General features: G+C 42.6%; 1 long non-coding RNA gene across 1 annotated transcript; it reads right to left on the bottom strand.

Moving 5' to 3' along the window:
- Window positions 1-11,119: 11,119 nt before the first annotated feature.
- On the bottom strand, window positions 11,120-17,498 carry LOC117796019. The gene is made up of 3 exons (XR_004620312.1): window positions 17,429-17,498; window positions 11,505-11,672; window positions 11,120-11,261 (listed from the first exon to the last, which is right to left on the bottom strand). It is a non-coding gene; the product is annotated as an uncharacterized LOC117796019 (long non-coding RNA).
- Window positions 17,499-18,045: the final 547 nt, after the last annotated feature.

Here is an 18,045-nt window from a genome sequence, read left to right on the forward strand (position 1 = left end):
AATGGAGATAGGGTCTTTAAAGAAGTAATTATGTTAGAAAGGGGTCATTAGTATGGGCCCTACTCCTATATGATAGGTGCCCTTATAAGAAGAGATTAGGACATAGGCACACACACAGAGGGAAGAGCATGTGAAGACATGGGGAGAGGTCAGCCACCTACAAGACAAGGAGAGAGGCCTCAGAAGAAATTCATCCTGCCAACATTTGACTTCAGACTTCTACTCTCCAGATCTGTGAGACAATAAACTGCTGCTGCTCCAGCCCCCAGCCCATGACACTTTGTTATAGCAACCTCAGCTGACTACATCAATGGGACAAAGGAAGTAGGGCCAGCATATGCATTTTCCATGGAAGATCCTCACCTTGAACCTTCCCTGTTATTCTAGAAATAAACCTACCTCATAGATTGATTTGTTATGTCATCTTCAACATTTTTTTTAAAGATTCTATTTATTTGAGAGAGAGAGGGAGAGAGCACAAGATTGGGGAGAGGGTGAGAGGGAGAAGCAGGCTTCCTGCTGAGCTGAGAGCCCAATGTAGGGCTCGGTCCCAGGACCCCGGGATCGTGACCTGAGCTGAAGGCAGATGCTTAGCCAACTGAGCCACCCAGGTGCCCTCATCTTGTGCATTTTGTTATATATATAAAACTTCTCCGAGTTTTAGTCTCCTCATTTCAAAATTGGGATGAAAATCTTTGGTTCATAGGACTGTTGCATTGGATGTAGATTCTGACCGAGTTAACATGAACTTGTCTCCTTCACCTCTTCCATACCCTCTATAATGAGGAAACGCTATGACTTCCCAAATACTATATTCTATTACGGTTTGAAGTTAGTCTGGTTTAGTCACTCACTGTGACTTTGGACAAGTAACTTAAACTCACTGTTCCTCATAACCTGCTTCCTAAGGTCATAAAAATTAATATTTAAATGACAATTATTTAAAGCCTCCAGCAGAGTGCTTGGCACATGGTAGGAGCTCAGGAAAGGTTGCTTTCATCCTTCTGAAGGCACGAGCCTGTTATTTGCCAGCAGAGAAATGTTTACTGCATTTGATATTATACTCATTTATTTATTTATGCCCCTCTTCAATCTAAAAGGATGTTAGTCAGCTCATAAAAATATCTCCAGAATAAATTAGTCCTCATAAGGGATAAATAGTGGGAGGTAGTAGATAAGATCATCGACCACCTTCCCATAACAAATTCAAAAGGGAGCTCACAGGGCTGATCCCTAAAGTATCCTGCAGTTGCATGGCCTCAAAATGCAGCAAGAAAGACCAATGTTTTTCTAGAGAGGCAGAGGTGAAATGAAGTCCTAGTGTGCAGCTCCTTCGTGGTTTTTGATTTCACGCAAAAATACATTTAAAGTGTCTTGAGGAATGGATAAGTTGGTCATCCTTTTTCATTTTTTAAACTTCCTTAAAATTACAAGAGATACAGGGGTGCTTGGGTGGCACAGTCAGTTAAGCGTCTGACTCTTGGTTTCAACTCAGGTCCTGATCTCAAGGTCATGAGATTGAGCCCCGCTTTGGGCTCCATGCTCAGTGTGGAGTCTGCTTGGGATTCTCTCTCTCCCTCTGCCTCTCCCCCAACTCTCAAATAAATAGATCTTTAAAAAATATATAAGAGATACAGAAAACTACAAAGAATATTGTATCCAAGCTCTCATATTCTGCTGCTCAGAACTAGAAACCATTCACATTTCACCATATTTGTTGGCAATACTTTTTAAGGAAATAAAATACTACAACTAAAGTCATGTTTGACTAACCAACAGAGAGGCAACTTCAATGCATCTGAATGATCCTTCCAGAATGTTAAATGCTGATATACGTGCATTAGATATTTGTGTAGGTTCACTTGTGTGTTTTGTAAGTGGATTTGTAAGTGGAGAGTGGTATCATATGGTAGGTATCATTACGCATCACACTCTTTCAACTCAACATTGTTTTCTGAGATGAAGCTGCATTGTCACATGTGCATCTTGCTAGTTCCTTGCATGGACAGTGTTACAGGATGAATTTTGTCCCCCAAAATTTGTATGTTGACATCTTCACCCCCAGGGCCTCGGAATGTGACTATAGCCAGGGACTATCTATTTGAACAACTAGGTTAAAATGAGGTCATTAGTATGGGCCTGAATCCAATATGACTGCTGTCCTTATCAGAAGAGATTAGACACAGACACATAACAGAGGGAAGACCATGAGAAGACACAGAAAGAAGGTGGTCGTCTGTAAGCCAAGGAGAGAGGCCTCAGAGGAAACCAACGCTGCCAATACCCTGATCTCAGACTTCTAGGCCCCAGATCTGTGAGATAACAAATTTTTGTTGTTTAAGCCACCTGGTCTCTGGCACTTTGCTCTGGCAGCCCTGGCAGACGGATACAGGCAGCCTGGAACACAAATGCCACAGTATTTTCAGCCATTCCCCTACTGGTGGCCATTTAGATGGAAACGAAGCACGGGGCTCCTCGTGCACATGTGTGGGAGTCTCTCTAGGGCAATACCTAGAAATGGAATTGCTGTGTTACAGGGGAGGCACATTTTCAAATTTGCAAGATGCTGCCAAATTGCCTTCTGATGCGTCTGTATCTGTCTATACTCTCGACAATAGTGAATGAGAGTGCCAGTTTCCCCACATCCTAGCCAACATTTCATATTCTCCAACTTCAAGATGTGTGCCAATATGATTGGCAAAAAAAGATCTTATTGTTGTTTCAACCGCACTTCCCTCATTATATATGAAGTTGGATATCTTTTCATACGTGCATCTTCCACTTTTTTTTTTAAGATTTATTTGTTTATTTGAGAGAGAGAGAGAGAGAGAGAGAGCGTGCGCATGAGCAGGGGGAGGGGCAGAGGGAGAGGGAGAGAATTCTCAAGCAGACTCCTTGCTGAGTGTGGAGCCTGATGTGGGGCTAAATCTCATGACCCTGAAATCACAACCTGAGCCGAAACCAAGAGTCGGACACTTAACTGACTGTGCCACCCAGGCGCCCCATGCATCATCCATCTCTGCATTCCCAGTTTGCGTCCTTTGCCTGCTTTTCCATTCGTTGTATGTCTTGTTCTGCCTCATTGGTGGGAATCCTATACATTGTAGAGCATAATAGACCTGTCTCTTAGCTGTTCTGTACTCCTCACAGGCTAACACTTGTCTTTTAATCTTGTTCATGGTGTTATTTTGACAAAGGTTTTTAATTAGGTGTAATCAGATGTTCCTCTATTCATAGTTTGCCTTTTTTATGTCATCTTAAAAAAAAAAACACCACAACTTTCCTTCTCCAAAATTTGGAGAGGTGTTCTCTTTTCTTCTCATAGTTTTAGAGTATTTTTTTCCATGCCTAGATCTTCAGGACATCTTTTTAAAGATTTTATTTTTGAGTTGTCTCTACACATAACATAGGACTCAAACTTGGAACCCCAAGATCCAGGGTCCCACGCTCTGCCAGCTGAGCCAGCCAGGCACCCTGATCTGCAGCTGATCTTTAATTCATTTCTGTGATGGGCATGAAGTAGGAATTTTTTTTCCCTTTTCTTTCCCATTTGAGAGTCAAATGTCCCAACACTATCTATTGAAATGTCAAATACTCTAATCAGTTGAAAAAAAAAAATCTCAGTAAAGCACCCACAGACTGTCTCATTTTAAGAAGTGTAATTTCCTGATAACACTTCCAAAATATATTAGGAAGAAAATGTGCCCCTAGGTAAGTTAATAAGCTGACTGAAATGGGTATTTGGATATGAGCCAAGCAAATGCTAGAGGTTGTCTGTCAAAAAATGGTTTTGATATTGGGAGAGTTGATGTTAAGCCCTTCTTCCTGACAGTCATTGGATAGCGGGGCCAGGTGTCTTTCCAAGGCCACTCCAAGTTCTTAATGATTAAACCATCAGTGGCGTGTAGAAGGCTTGTTTTTCCATTGTCGCTAGCAAGGGGATGGGCCCCCTGTTCACCAGAGCAGTGATCCCTGGACGAAGTCCCTAGAATGATGTGCTGAAGTTGGCTATAGTTTGTCTCTCAAAGATGGAGGATGAGTATTTGTGGGAGGCTGATTTTTCACTGAATTCCTTTTTGTGACCAGATGCATTATACTATCAATTCAAAATAATAATTTCTTTTTAAAGCCAAAAAAAAGGGCAATATGTCACTAGGATACTAAATTAAACCAGGAGAAAACATCCCTGTGTTATGCTGCTTTAAAAAGAAACAGAGAGATGAGAACTTTTGGGGAGAGTAATTCAAACAGAAATTGCACTTCATTTTAATTATTTGAATAATTTAGACCCTTGGTTTTCAAATATTTCTTGGCCACAAAACACTGTTCAAACTAGACCTTTCTCGGAAGACCAACATATAAAATAGATGAAATGAAGTAGTTTTATTTAAAATGAAGAGCTTCTCTGGGAGCCTTTGAGGGGGCTCTACGGGACCCCCAGGACTCTTTAGAATACATTGATAACTTTCTTTTAAAAATCAATGCATTTAAGAGGTAGAGATAAATTATAATTATTTTTTTCACTTTCTCCATGTAGTAATTTCATTCTTTCTCTGAAATTAAGAACATATGTAATCACTCATTCTGTAAACACTTGTTGAATGTTTTCCAGGTGCTGGGACAGGCACCAAGGAGGAGGAGGTGGCTTGGAGATGGTGAGGTCTGAGCAAAATTTTCAAGCACAAGTAGGAGACAGTTGAAAGTCAAGAAGGCCAGTCCAGGCCCAGGATCCACAGGGGAAAGCACAGAGGAAGGCGGATGGCAGATTAGGGGGCCTGCGGGTGGGGTAGGGGTGCTCAGTGTGGTGAGATGCATGGGGCATCTGTTAGCGGTAGCAGGTGCTGAAATTGGAGAGGCAGGGAGTTACTGTGTGCCTTGTGGACTTTTCTAAGTTTGGACTTGGAAGACCACGAGGAAGTGATGGAAGGGTTTTAAGCAGGAGATTGACACAGTCATATTTGTGCTTTGGAATGATCACTCTGGCCAAAGTAGGCATCAAAAGGGGACATGATTAAGGCAGGGAGACTGGAGAGAAGTTTGTTGCAGACATCCAAGAAAGAGATGATGATAGACTGACCATAGCCAGGCCATAGAGATGAAGCAGAAGGGGGTTAACTAAGACAGAGTGAATTGAATGCTGGTTGGAGGAGGGAAAGGAAGTGTCTAGGGGATTCCTGGAGCTTGGGTTTGTTTGGTTGAAGGAACTGGATAACTGGTGCCCTTCAACACAGCAGGGAATATGGCAGAGAGGGTTTTGCGCAATGAGGAGGAGTGCCGTTTGGGGGCAAGTTTTGGATGAAGAACCTGTGAGATATCAAAGTGGAGATGTCTGGTAGACAATTGGAGCTCCAGAGAGAGATCTGGGGTGGAGATGAAGATTTGGATGCCATCCTCAGTATGATGACAGTGGTGGTCAAGAAGGTAGTTGAAATCCCTGAGAGAATGTGACCAAGAAGGAGAGAGGAGTCCCAAGAAGACAGGGGAGGGGTACCCCATGAACAGACTGAGAGGAAGAGCATCAGGAAGAGGGAGGATCAAAGAAACCGAGGGAGAGAATTTCACAGTAAGAGGAGCTGTCAAGAGGTTCAGATTCTGCGCTGAGAAGAAGAAATGTGACTGCTTGCAAGGACCATGATGATGAAGGAAGCATGTACTACCCTGAGGTGAGCCTGCTTCAATACTCTGATGAACAAAACACGGGAGACTGGGCCGGAGATTATCAACTTTAACTGCAGGATAGAAACACCTGGGGAACTTTGGTTGTTGGTGTTAATATCAAAGCCTGGGCCGTTGAAGTCATTGGTCTAGTGTGGGGCCTGGGCAGGGTTATGTTTTTAAAGCTCCATAAGAGAGGCTCACGTGTGGCCACAGTTGAGAACCACTGTTGTTACGTTATTCCCTATTTTGAGCAACAAAAGATTGAAACACATTACTTCTAGAAGAAGTCTGACGACTCTCATGTTGGTCCATGTTGTCAGGACGAAAATGGAGTCCAGCGAATCAAATTGTGTCCATGTGGAGCCAGTTCTTTTTGGTGGTGACAGGCCCAGAAATTGGGGAAACACCAAAGATGTGTTCTCCATTGCTGGGGAGGGAGATTTCACTGGGCTTTCCCACAATGTAAGAGATTTGTCCCATGAATTACACAGAGTCTATACTTGCTGAATAGCCTTCTGATTAATAATTAAACTTTGCCTGGTGATTTTCAAATTATACATATTTTTCAAATTTTGGAATACATGTATAGGATAAAAAAAATGTGAATACTACAGAAGCAACACTCTACCCCTCAAACCACCTCCCTCTGCAACCACATCCAAAGGCAATTGCTTGACCATTTCTATTTTTGTGTCTTGTTGGTGTTTACCTTGTCACCATAGATAATATGCTTACTCGTTGCTTTCATCATTTATCATTATCATTACTGGTCAATATTGGAAGATGAACGTTTACTTACTCTGCCTTCACTTCCCCTTCTCCATTCCAAAGTTTGGTAGTCACAGTATTATTTTTAATTCTTCTATTGGTTACTTTCATAACTTCAACTAATGTATTGAAATTCTGTTTCTCATTGCACAAACTTGAGACAATATTTCCTAACTCCACACAGAGTGAGATGAAGATATCAGCTTCCCCACTGACCCCCATCCACTCTTGTCAGCTTGATCTGTGCTTTTCCGTTGTTCTGTCCAACAGTAGTACCTTCTGGTCTGTGGCTGGAAGTCCTCTCTGCTTGGTCTACCGCTTAAGTCCATGAGTTGCTACTATCTAGGCCTTTGTGAGAAGTAGTTACATGGAGTCAGTGTTCTACTTTTTTTTTTTTAAGCTTGAATTTACAACCCTGAGGTCGAGACCTGAGCTGAGATCAAGAGTTGGATGCTTAACCAACCGAGCCCCCCAGGCGCCTCAGAAGTCAGCATTCTCAAGTCTCATTCTGAAATTCCGTCTAACCTCTTACTTCCCCCCTCCTTTATAGATTCCAGCTGCGGAGGTCCCAGTATACCTTAGACCCAAGGGGGTGTTGCGTGAAAATAAAAATCAAGCCTACTTCTCTTTGGTAAATACTTACACCAGCCCACTCCAGTGGTAGACTCATCTTTCCAAACCCACCAACTCAGGCCATGGGACATTACCTGTCGGGTGGCACTTGAGGGCCTGACTTGAGTGGAGAATGTGTTCTCTGAGGAAGAGGTTACATTCTCCACTCACCCAACCTTTCTTTCCTATACATGGTTTTCTTTCTGTCATCTTATTTTATCTTTGTCATTTTGCTTCCTTTAACTACACAATTGTGCTTTTTATATATTAAATAACGAACATATGTTAATTTAGAAAACACAAAAAAGCAAAGGGATGCGGGAAAACCATGTAATACCACCACCTTGGAGTGTGCCTTCCAGAACACTACACAGGCACACAATTTTTGTTCTCATGGAAATAAAATCATATACAATAGACCCATGGTTCTCAACCAGAAGGAACATTTGGCAAGGTCTGGGGACATTTAGGGAGTCAAAACTGGGGCAGATAGTGCTACTGGTGTCTCATGGTAGAAGCCAAGAACAACACTAAACATACTACAATGCACGGGACAGCCCTTAACAACTAATTCTCTAGCCCCAGATGTCAATAGGGCCAAGACTAAGAAACTCTGATCTAGACAAAGTTCAGCAGATTACAGCCCCTGCTGGGTAGATGCCTATTTTTACATATAAAATTTAATTGGAACACAGTGATGTCCATTCATATACGTGTTGTCTATGGCTGCTTTTGCCTTACAATAGCAGTTGAATGGTTGTAACAGAGACCATGTGGCTCGCAAAGCCTAAAATAAATGTGAATCACATATGAATTCAGAAGTTTTTCTAGTAGCCACATTTTTAAAAAGTATAAAGACGACCCGATAGCAAAGGAACACCCTGATTTAAAAAGGGGCCAAGGACCTGAATAGACATTTTCCCAAAGAAGACATACAGATGGCCAAGAAGACATACAGATGGCCAACAGGTGCATGAAAAGATGCTCAACATCACTCATCATCAGAGAAATGCAAATCAAAACCACAGTGAGATATCACCTCACATCTGTTAGGATGGCTATTATCAAAAGACAACAGATAAGTGCTGGTGAGGACATGAAGAAAAGGGAAGCCTTGTACACTGGTGGGAATGCAAACTGGTGCACCCATCATGGAAAGCAGTATGGAGGTTCCTCAAAAAAATTAAAATGAGAACTACCATATGGTTCAGCAATCCCACTTCTGGGTATATACCAAAAGGAATTGAAATCAGTACCTCAAAGAAGATCTTTAACTCTCATGTTCACGGCAGCGTTATTCGCAATGGACAAAATATGGAAACAACCCAACTGCCCATCAACAGATGAGTGGATAAAGAAATTGTGGCATGTAGAGCCCCTGGAATATTATCCAGCCTTTAAAAAGGAGGTCTTGCCATTCATAACAATATGGATAAACCTAGAAGACATTTTGCTGCATGAAATAAGCTGGACCCCAAAAGAAAAATACTTTATGATCTCAATTATATGCAGAATACAAAAAAGTTGGATACATTGAAGCAGAGAGCATAATGGTGTTTACCAGGGGCAGGGAGGTGAGGGAAAGGGGGAGACACTGGGGAGAGAAGCTGCAGTTATGTAGGATGAATGGATATAAAGATCTAATGCACAGCGCAGTGACTATAGTTAATAATACCGCATTGTGTACTAGAAATCTGCTAAAAGAGTACATTTCCAGGCACTCTCATCACACAACAAAGGAATGATGTAAGGAGATGGGTATGTGAATGAGTTTGAGTGTAGTAATCATCTTCCTATGTATATGTACGTCAAAACCTTATTGTATAGGTTGTACACTACATTATGTTGTACACTTTAAACATATATAGTTGTTACTAAAGAATAAAAGTAAAAATTTCGTAAGTACAAAGGAGAAAGTGAAATTAATTTGAATATGTCCAAAATATCAATACAACATTGTAATCAATATAAAATTATATAAATAAAAATAAATAAATAGATATAAATTATCAAGGAGATATTTTACATTCTTTTTTCCCCATACTGATCCTTCTTATTATCTCATTTCAGACTAGCCACATTTCAGTTGCTCATATGGCTAGTGGCTATCATTTACTTACTGTATTTCATGCCTCCTACATATTTTTATATCACCTTTAAATGGATCAATTTGTTGAAAAGATCCCCATTTATATTGCTTCCAAATTTCATAATTATAAACGATACTGTCATCCACATTCTTATATTAAAAGTTTACGCCCCATCTTTAATTGTTTCCTTAGGATAAATTCCCAGATGTGAATCAAAGAGCATACGGAATTTTGAAGGCTGTTGAAATATGTTGTTTAATAATAATATCTCTCTTACAAGGTTGTTATGAGGATTAAGTGAACTAGTACAGGTAAACCAATTTTATTTATTCAAGTGAGATTAGTAAAACTTCAAATAGTTGTGCCTGGCACATCAAGGTACTCTATAAATGGTATCTATTATTATTAGCATTAGCATGATTTCTGAATTAATCTCCAGCACCATTATATTAATTTATGCCCCACTAACAATGTCTAAGAATGCTTGTTTCTAGCACACTCTCTCTAATACGCTTATTTTTATAGCCTTCACAAATTTCACAGGCAAAATTGGCTTCTTGTAATTGTTGGTTTAATCTGACTAGAGTGCCTTAGTTTTCTTATGTTTAGGATTAATTTTTCCTGATAGATTTGTCACAACTTTAGTCTATATCCACATATATAGAGAGTTGGACCATTCTTCACTGGAGTGTTTAGGGCAGTCAGTGGGCATTTGTACCAGTTTTCCCATACTTATGTCATTGTAACAAGCCTAAATTTCAGTAGCTTATAACAACAAATATCACTTTACATATGAGAACCTAGGCTGAAAGATCAGTACCAAACGGGGACAAGCCACTCTCCTGGCAGATGGAAAGGAAGGGAGGCAGATGAGCAAGGGAGGAAGAGCGAAGTCTCCTAAAGCCTCTGCTCCTACCTGGCACCTAGTCTCTTCCACTCACATCTCTGTTTGCTCATGAGAACGCAAGTCACGGCACCAAACTCTATGTCAAGGCGATGGAGAAGTATGCTTCCAGCATATGAGACACTGCAAGTCACATGGCAGTGCATGGGAATTAAAACGGGGAGCCAATGATTGAGAACAATAATACGATCTACCCCACCAGTCAAATCAATCCAATTAAGTTAGAGTGGTTTATGTGGCTCTAGCCCCCTGAAGTCAGGAATCCCTATAGGACTCTTGTCCTTATGGGAATGTTATGGCTCGGCCCCCAAAGGAAACAGATGACAAAGGCTGGGCTGCTGACCTGCTTTCAAGGCGCTCTAAGGACAAACTTGTCCAGAGAGAGTCAGCTTAAGGCACAGAGGAGTACATCTCCCACGCCCGGCACGAAGGTGAAGACTTGCCAACGAGAAGAACTTTGTATCCCAAGAAATCATTTCATCATCAAATAACCAGAAACAATAAATCCCCAGATGCTCTTACAGCTCTTGAACCAATGAAAGGTACCTCAGTTCTTTAAAAAAGACAATACAACAGTCTGTTCAGAGCAGGGGAGAATGGGGCTTATATCCTAGCTGCATCATCTATAAGATCACCAGCTGCTGTCATGGTCATCACCATCATCATTCTCATCACCACCACCACCACCTTTTAGGGTACCTGGCTTGATGCAGCCAGTAGCCCTGTGGTTGGCCACAGAGGCATTTCCATCCCAAAGGTCTGACCCCTTTACTGCAGAAACGCGCCACAGGCCCTGGTGGCCTGACTGCTTGGGAAATCGCTAAGCTACATGAAACCTCAATAAAAACGTATTCCTAAAATCCCAACACCAGGGAGTTTTGGAATTAATACATGTGTATTAAAATTACAAACTCATTCCACTCCAAACTGAAGGAAACCATGCTAGGAACATGAGAAACAAACGAACAAACAAAAAGAAATGCATGTTTCCTAAGGTAAGTCACTTCATATTTGAATCATTTATTTATATAACAAGCCTTTCTGGAGTGATTAAGGGAACTGCCAGTTACACTTACCAACCTTTCTTCAGGTTATGAAGAAGCAAAAGTTTCTTCCTGCTTTACGTGTGAGTGCCCATGTTGGAGATTGGTGTCCCAAGACCCCGACTCTTTCCCCACTTTGGTCAGTCTCTGGAAGGACTCGGTGCTCAAAGGGAAACACTTCTCTTTCTGAACCAACGGCAAAGGGAAGAAAAACAACATGATCCTTTTCATCCCACAGGGCTACTGAGTTTGCTCAAGCCTTTGAAAATGGTCAGGAATGAAAGTACAGTATTTTCTTCTGTATCCATTTTTAAACTCTTAGTCTTGCAACACCCAGCTCCAATCCCACCTCTGCTGTGAAGCCTTTCCTACCCTAGTTGAGCATGATTTTCCCTCCCTTGAACCCCAGTGGATATTCCCTGACCTTACCCCCTCATCGGCACTGTCTTCGCTCCTGGTGATGTTGGCTAATTTCCCGAGTGGACTGTAGCAGTGACTGATTTTTACAGATTTATTCCAATCTCCCTTCTTCTGGGGTTCATAGCAGTTGGTTCAGGGGTGAGCCTGTGACCCCAGCAGGACCATTCAGCATTTGCTCTGTATAATTAAAAATACACATTGAGAGAGAGGATTTCCTACATTCTCCTGATTTATGAGCTCTTAGGAAATTAGAAGCTTGGAGTTTCTCAATGCAATCTTCTCTGGACTTCAGCAGAAAGCCAGTGCTGAGAGATGGAGAGCCTCATGACATCTTTTTTTTTTTTTTTTTTAAGTTTTTTTTTTTTTTCATTTGACAGAGATAGAGACAGCCAGCTAGAGAGGGAACACAAGCAGGGGGAGTGGGAGAGGGAGAAGCAGGCTCATAGCAGAAGAGCCTGATGTGGGGCTCGATCCCAGAACGCCGGGATCACGCCCTGAGCTGAAGGCAGACGCCCAACCGCTGTGCCACCCAGGCGCCCCACATCTTTTGAAGCCCTAGATCCAGCTATGCCTGAAACTCTTACCCCAGACTTCCCAAAGATGTGAGCAAATACATTGCCGTTCTTCAGTGAATTTGAGTTGGCTTTAATCATCTACAACATAAGTAACTAACATGCTCACTCAGAACTCCTTAAGAACAAAAAGTGCTTAAGGCAAGGATTTTCTGGGCCACAGAATCTTTCCATCTTGTGTTCAGCTTTTGTCCTTGGATGGTTGAAGCTGGATCGCCTTCATGCCTGGGTCCCAGACAGTGTTCGGAAGGAGGCAAAAACACATGGAGGAGGGCACAGCCGGTGTCTGGAGGCCCCTCTTTGGAGATGACACACTGGCTTGCCCTCAGTCATGTGACACAGCCACATCTCACTTCCGGGGAGGCTGGGACATGTAGTCTGTCTGGGCAGCTGCGTGTCCAGCCATGACTCTATTTCTGAAATAACAGATGCTGATGCGCGACCCTGGGTCTAAGGCACACCAGCCGTCTGCATTGAGACGGTTTTCCACCACATCTGATTTCAGGGCATGCAAGGTTGGGGGCGGGTTAGCCTGAAGTTCCAGGAATGCATCTGCAGAGAAGCGGCAGCCCTCCTACTCTGACGGTGGGCGCAGGGCACATGCATTGCTGCAGCTCGCGTACATGGCTGCTTATCTGCTGACTCGCCAGGCCTGCAGCCCCCCAGTCTCCTGCTTCAGCTTCTCCAAGTCCTCAGTCAGGTGCAAGCGTAGCTCCATGGCGAAGGGTCTGCTCCTTCTGCAGGTCACTCCCCCCTTGAACTTGGTGGCTATGGGAGATAGACATGGGCTCCGACCAGCCCTGCAGTTCCCAGCCTTTCTCTACTTTCTCTACCTCGGGGTTGCTTAACCTCAGCACTATTGCTCTTTTGAGAATTCTAGATGATTCTTTGTTGTGTGGAGCTGTCCCATACATTGTAGGATGTTTAGCAGGGCCCCTGGATACCAGTAGCACCCTTTACCCTAGTCGTGACAAGCCAAATGGTCTCCAAATATTGCCAAAGTCTTCTGAATGAGAGGTGGGGAATCATCCTAGTTGAGACCCCCTGTCTTCACAACCAGCTCTTTTCCCAATTGCTGTCCTTGTTGACCTACACCTTCACACACAGAAGCCCACAAGGGCTTGCTTAGACCTCTCTACCAGCTCCCATAGTCACAGAAGTTCTGACCCTATAATCAATCCCTTGTCCCATGTCCCTCATAGCTGTTCTGCTCAGGGCAGCATGATGACTTGTGGGCCCGAGACACTTGGCCTTTGTAGATCCCTTCCTCCATTAAAAAATATATATATTAAAATTGATATTTTAAGGCTCTTTTGGTAGAAAAACAAATATCTAGGCCGGATTCATTATTATATATTGATGATTACATTCATTTTAATTACAATGAAAGCTTTTGTGGGCCCCTACACATATTGTGAGCCCTAGGCATTGTGTTCTCCATTCTAATGGAGAAGGGGGCCCCCGAGGTCTGCTTTTCCCTTTGAACCCTGACTGATGGGTGCACTCCCTTCACACAGTTACCTTCTTTGTAATCAGAACAAAAACAAGGGTGGCAAGGATTGGCTCCTTTCTGGCCAACCTGGGTTTAGGAAAGTGACTCTGAGTACTTGATGCCACACTCGGTGGTGGCTGTGCACAAGGGGGACCCTCAGCCTGTGAGCCGATGAGCTGGGTCAACAGCAATGATAGTTGCAATTTAAGGCATCCCAGGGAAAGATGAGTGTGAAATAAGACTCCCTTTAAAAAACACATCAAAGAAAACAAGTGTGTCTCAAGGGGAAATTGCAGACATGTGTTTTCCATGTATTTTTCATTCGATTGGTAATAATCGGATATAAATCATCGAGTGGAATCAGATGTACCAAACCGGGGTCCTTGTCCCCACTTGGTGACGGCTGTTTCTGATTAGCTTGGAGCCCACAGCCCTGACAAACAATGGGCGCCTCTCGGGGGCTGTGAAGGATGGGAAAGTAAGCCGTCGGGCGTCTTGCCTATTATTCCCACGCTTTCCTCAAGCTGTAAATCCATCAAATATGAGAGGGAGGAATATAAATTGTGCGGAGTGGGAGGAAGTGGGGGATGCTGTTTTATTCCACACCTCCCTCAGCACGTTTGTCCACAAACGTTCAATATTCATTCCGGAATTAAAACACCCGCATTACACCAGATGTTTCACAGACGGGCACCCCTGTGGATGGCAGGAGGTTTGTATGAAAGCACCCAATTCTTCCTGTAGCAAGAACTCTGCTTTTTTTCCATGGAAATATCAGGAAACCATTTTGAGTTGAACAACCGAACTAAAGGCAGTGGAGTTTAAGATAAATGTTATGAAAATTGCATAAAACATTATATCAAAACCCTTGGCAGTGTCTAAAAGCAAGATTTCTGAATCCAATGAGTAGCTGAAGAAGAAAATTCAATTCCATTTTTTCACTTTGTCTGCCAATTTTATAGCACGTCATTTAAAATGGAATCTCTAAAGAATCAATTCAAATTAGCTTTACAGTTTCCCGCAAAGAATCTGCTTTAAAATAAATTGAATTGGAGCATGTGACATAATAAGTGAGCATAAAATTCATGTTAACTAGTCCGAAGGAAAAACTTCTCAGAAGGAAACAAACAATCTCACATGACTGAGCTAAAAATAGTCTTTAGATTGTCAGTTTCAAAATTGAACAAAAATAGGGGGAGTTGTTATAATAATGATATGGCGCATTTCCCCCTAATGAAATGGCCTTGAATTTTGTAATAAATTACAGAAAGAGAATCCTTTGGGCAAAAAAGAAGATACGAGACACGAGTTGCTTTTATAAGTAGAGTCACAGCAATGAAAATACCTTCCGGCTGGGACTAAGCAGCCTCGGCTTTCCTACGTGGTGGCTTCCGCGCTGAAGACCCATCAGAGCGGGGTAAGCAAGAGTTACAGGGAGGAGGATCTGTAATAGTCTGCCGCCCTCTGTCCAGAAAACAGCTTTTGCTTCTGTATTTGCTTTATTTTGATCAGGTATATCTATCATGAATATCTATGTAAAATCTCTTTATGATGTTTATTAGGACTCAAGCTTCTCAGGGACGGGACGGTATCTTATTTGGCTTGGTAACTACCTCATACCCATCCCAGTGCCTGACACAGAAGAGGAATCCCATAAATGTTTGGAGGAGGGACACAAGAATGAATTAATGATTCAGTTTATTGTTTAAGTCAGATTAAACTTAGTTTTTTATTTTATCTTTAAAAAAATTCACAGGGAAGTTGGGAAATGTGCAGTCAGTTTAATTAAGAAGGGGACAGTTGGGTTGTGGTGATTTATTTCTCTCTCTATTGGAGACCAGAAACAAATAATGTGGTTTACTGTTGAAGAAAGTTTGATGGAGATTCCTTAAGGCCCTGCCTGAAAGTGAGCATACAGGAGAAGTTTACCTTCATGGGACCCAACATCTTGGAAGTTAGCTAAGTCTTGAAGAATGGGCCAGCTCCTCTTTTCACAATACCTATTTGGGTTTCCTTGCTTTTCCGTTGTGCTCATTCAACATAGCTTAATAAGGATTGTGTCTTCTTCTCACCTTACCTATTCCTCAATCTACCTATTCATTGGTCCATCCATTTATTTGATCATCTGTCCGTCAAATACTTAGGGATACAGTGATGAAAAATAATTGTAGCTAATGTTTACTGAGTGCTTATTATATGTCAAGCATTGTTACAAACACTTCTTGCTAATGAACTCATTTAATCATCCCAACAATTCTATGAAGAATGTGCTGTCATAATCCACACTTTATATATAAAGCCAACTGCAGTGCATCAAGATAAAAGACCTTGCCCAAATTCACACCACTAGGAAGTGGGGAAGTCAAGATTCGAACCCAAAGAGTTGGGTTCTAGTCAGACTGGAAACACTAGTCTGCTGTACTAATTAGACAGTTATGGCCTTGCCCTTCATAGGCTTTCCATTCTAGTGGTAGAAATAGAATTTAAACCAGTAACTGTGTAATTTTAACTATAACGATTGCTCTGAAATTAAAGTACAGGTGTTATAAAAGTGTGTGAAAGGGACACGTAGCCTAGTTTGAGCAATTCAGGAAGGCCTCAGTACTGAGAAGTCGGCTCTTGGGCTGAGATGTGAAGGGGTTGGGTGGTCAAGTGTAAGTGGGAAAGAGTGTTGCCAGCGGAACAGCGTGTACAGGGGAGAGAGGTATCTGTGTGGAGGCAAAGAAAGTGGCCAAGGGGCCTTTGGTGACTATGACGTCAATATGATTAAGACTCAACTTGATCCCACTGACTTGTACTTTGTTTACCCAGTTATGGGAGTCAGGAATGCAGGAGACAATCTGTCATCTCCCTTACCCAGTGCCCAATGGATCTAACCCATCACCAGTTCCTGTCACCCAGTGCCTAGCCATATTTAATCCGTTGTCCCTCATTCCTCTTGCAAACTGACTCATTTCTTTCTGCTCCTACCCTAATTCCTGAATCCAGCCACTTTCGTTTCTTGCTTGGATACCTACAGTGTTCTCCTGTATCCAGTGCCCATCTGAAGGCACTCCAGAACCCCACACGTCTGTTCTCCACACTGTAGCCAGACTGATATTTCCAAAGGGCAAATCTAGGCATGCCACTTCTGTCCTCACTTAAAAACCTTCAGTGGTCTCCCACTGATCTTGAGAAAGAGACAAAAGTCTCTGCATGGCCTGGCTCCCCTCTATAATGTCAGCATCATCCTAGGGGCCATGCCCTACCCCACAGCTCTTTAGCCACCATAGTCTGCTTCCCTTTGGTCTCTGCTACTGGCCATACTCTCTCTTTGGAGGGCTTTGGTGATCCTTCCTCTTCCTGGAATGCTCTGCTCCTCTTCTTGTAGTTAGCTCCTAGTCATCCCTGAGATCCCCACCTAATCCTCAGCAAGCCCACCCTATGTCTCTGCTTGGGTATCTGACCTGTCCCTGTTAATATCTCCATATGTACCAGATACCTCTCTGTTATGGCTGAATGGTGTCCCCCAAAATTCGTATGTTCAAGCCCTTACCCCCAATACCTCAGAACGTGACTGTATCGGAGATAGGGCCATTAAAAAGGTAATTCAGTTAAAATGAGGTCATGAGGACAAAGACTCACACAAGCACACACACACAGGAAAGACAAGGTGAAGACATGGAGAAAAGGTGGCCATTTACGAGTCAAGGAGAGTGGCCTCGGATGAGACCAAATTTGCTGATTCTGTGATTCTGGACTTGCAAATTCTAGAACTGTGAGAAAATGAGTTTCTGTTGTTGAGGCCACCAGTCTGTGGTATTTTGTTATGGCAGCCCAAGCACACTAACATGGCCTCCTTCATAGCACCTGTCACAGTGGCAACTTACCTTTCATTGTGTGATGTGGTTGCTGTCTCCCTGGTAAGAATGAGGGGTCCAGAAAGACTGGCACTGGTCTGGTTTTGCTCATCATCTTGTATCACCAGAGCCTGGTGTGGTGCTGGGCATGCATTAGGTGCTCAATAACTTGCTGAATGAATGAGAGAAGGCAAAAACTTATGAATGAGTGAATGCACGAACACACACACATGAAATAACAGTAATTACACAGTGGTTTTACCTCTGGGAAGATTCGCTTTGGGCCCAGGGCATATCCAGAAGCAAGGGCACCTTGGATGGGTTAATATGGGTATTTACATGCATTAATGTAATTTCACCAGCTACGGCGAATTCCTTGAATTTCAGGTTTTTAGTTCCTCAGAGAGAAACTGTTCGATGAAATTTAATCTCGTGGATTTTATTTTTAAGAGGCAAATATCTCTCTCTAGAGTAAAAAAAGGTAATTCTAAGAGACATAAATCCAACCTCCTCACAACGGGAAGAAAATATCTTGTTTCTATCAAACCACGTTGATGAATGGCATGCTGGATTACAGCTTGGAAGATGTCCTTGCTGGTTTCCACGGGGGCAATGACACAGTGAGAGCAGCATGGACTCACTGCCTA

This window comes from Ailuropoda melanoleuca, chromosome 14 (genome assembly GCF_002007445.2).
Source record: "Ailuropoda melanoleuca isolate Jingjing chromosome 14, ASM200744v2, whole genome shotgun sequence".
In the NCBI taxonomy this organism is placed as follows: Eukaryota; Metazoa; Chordata; class Mammalia; order Carnivora; family Ursidae; genus Ailuropoda; species Ailuropoda melanoleuca.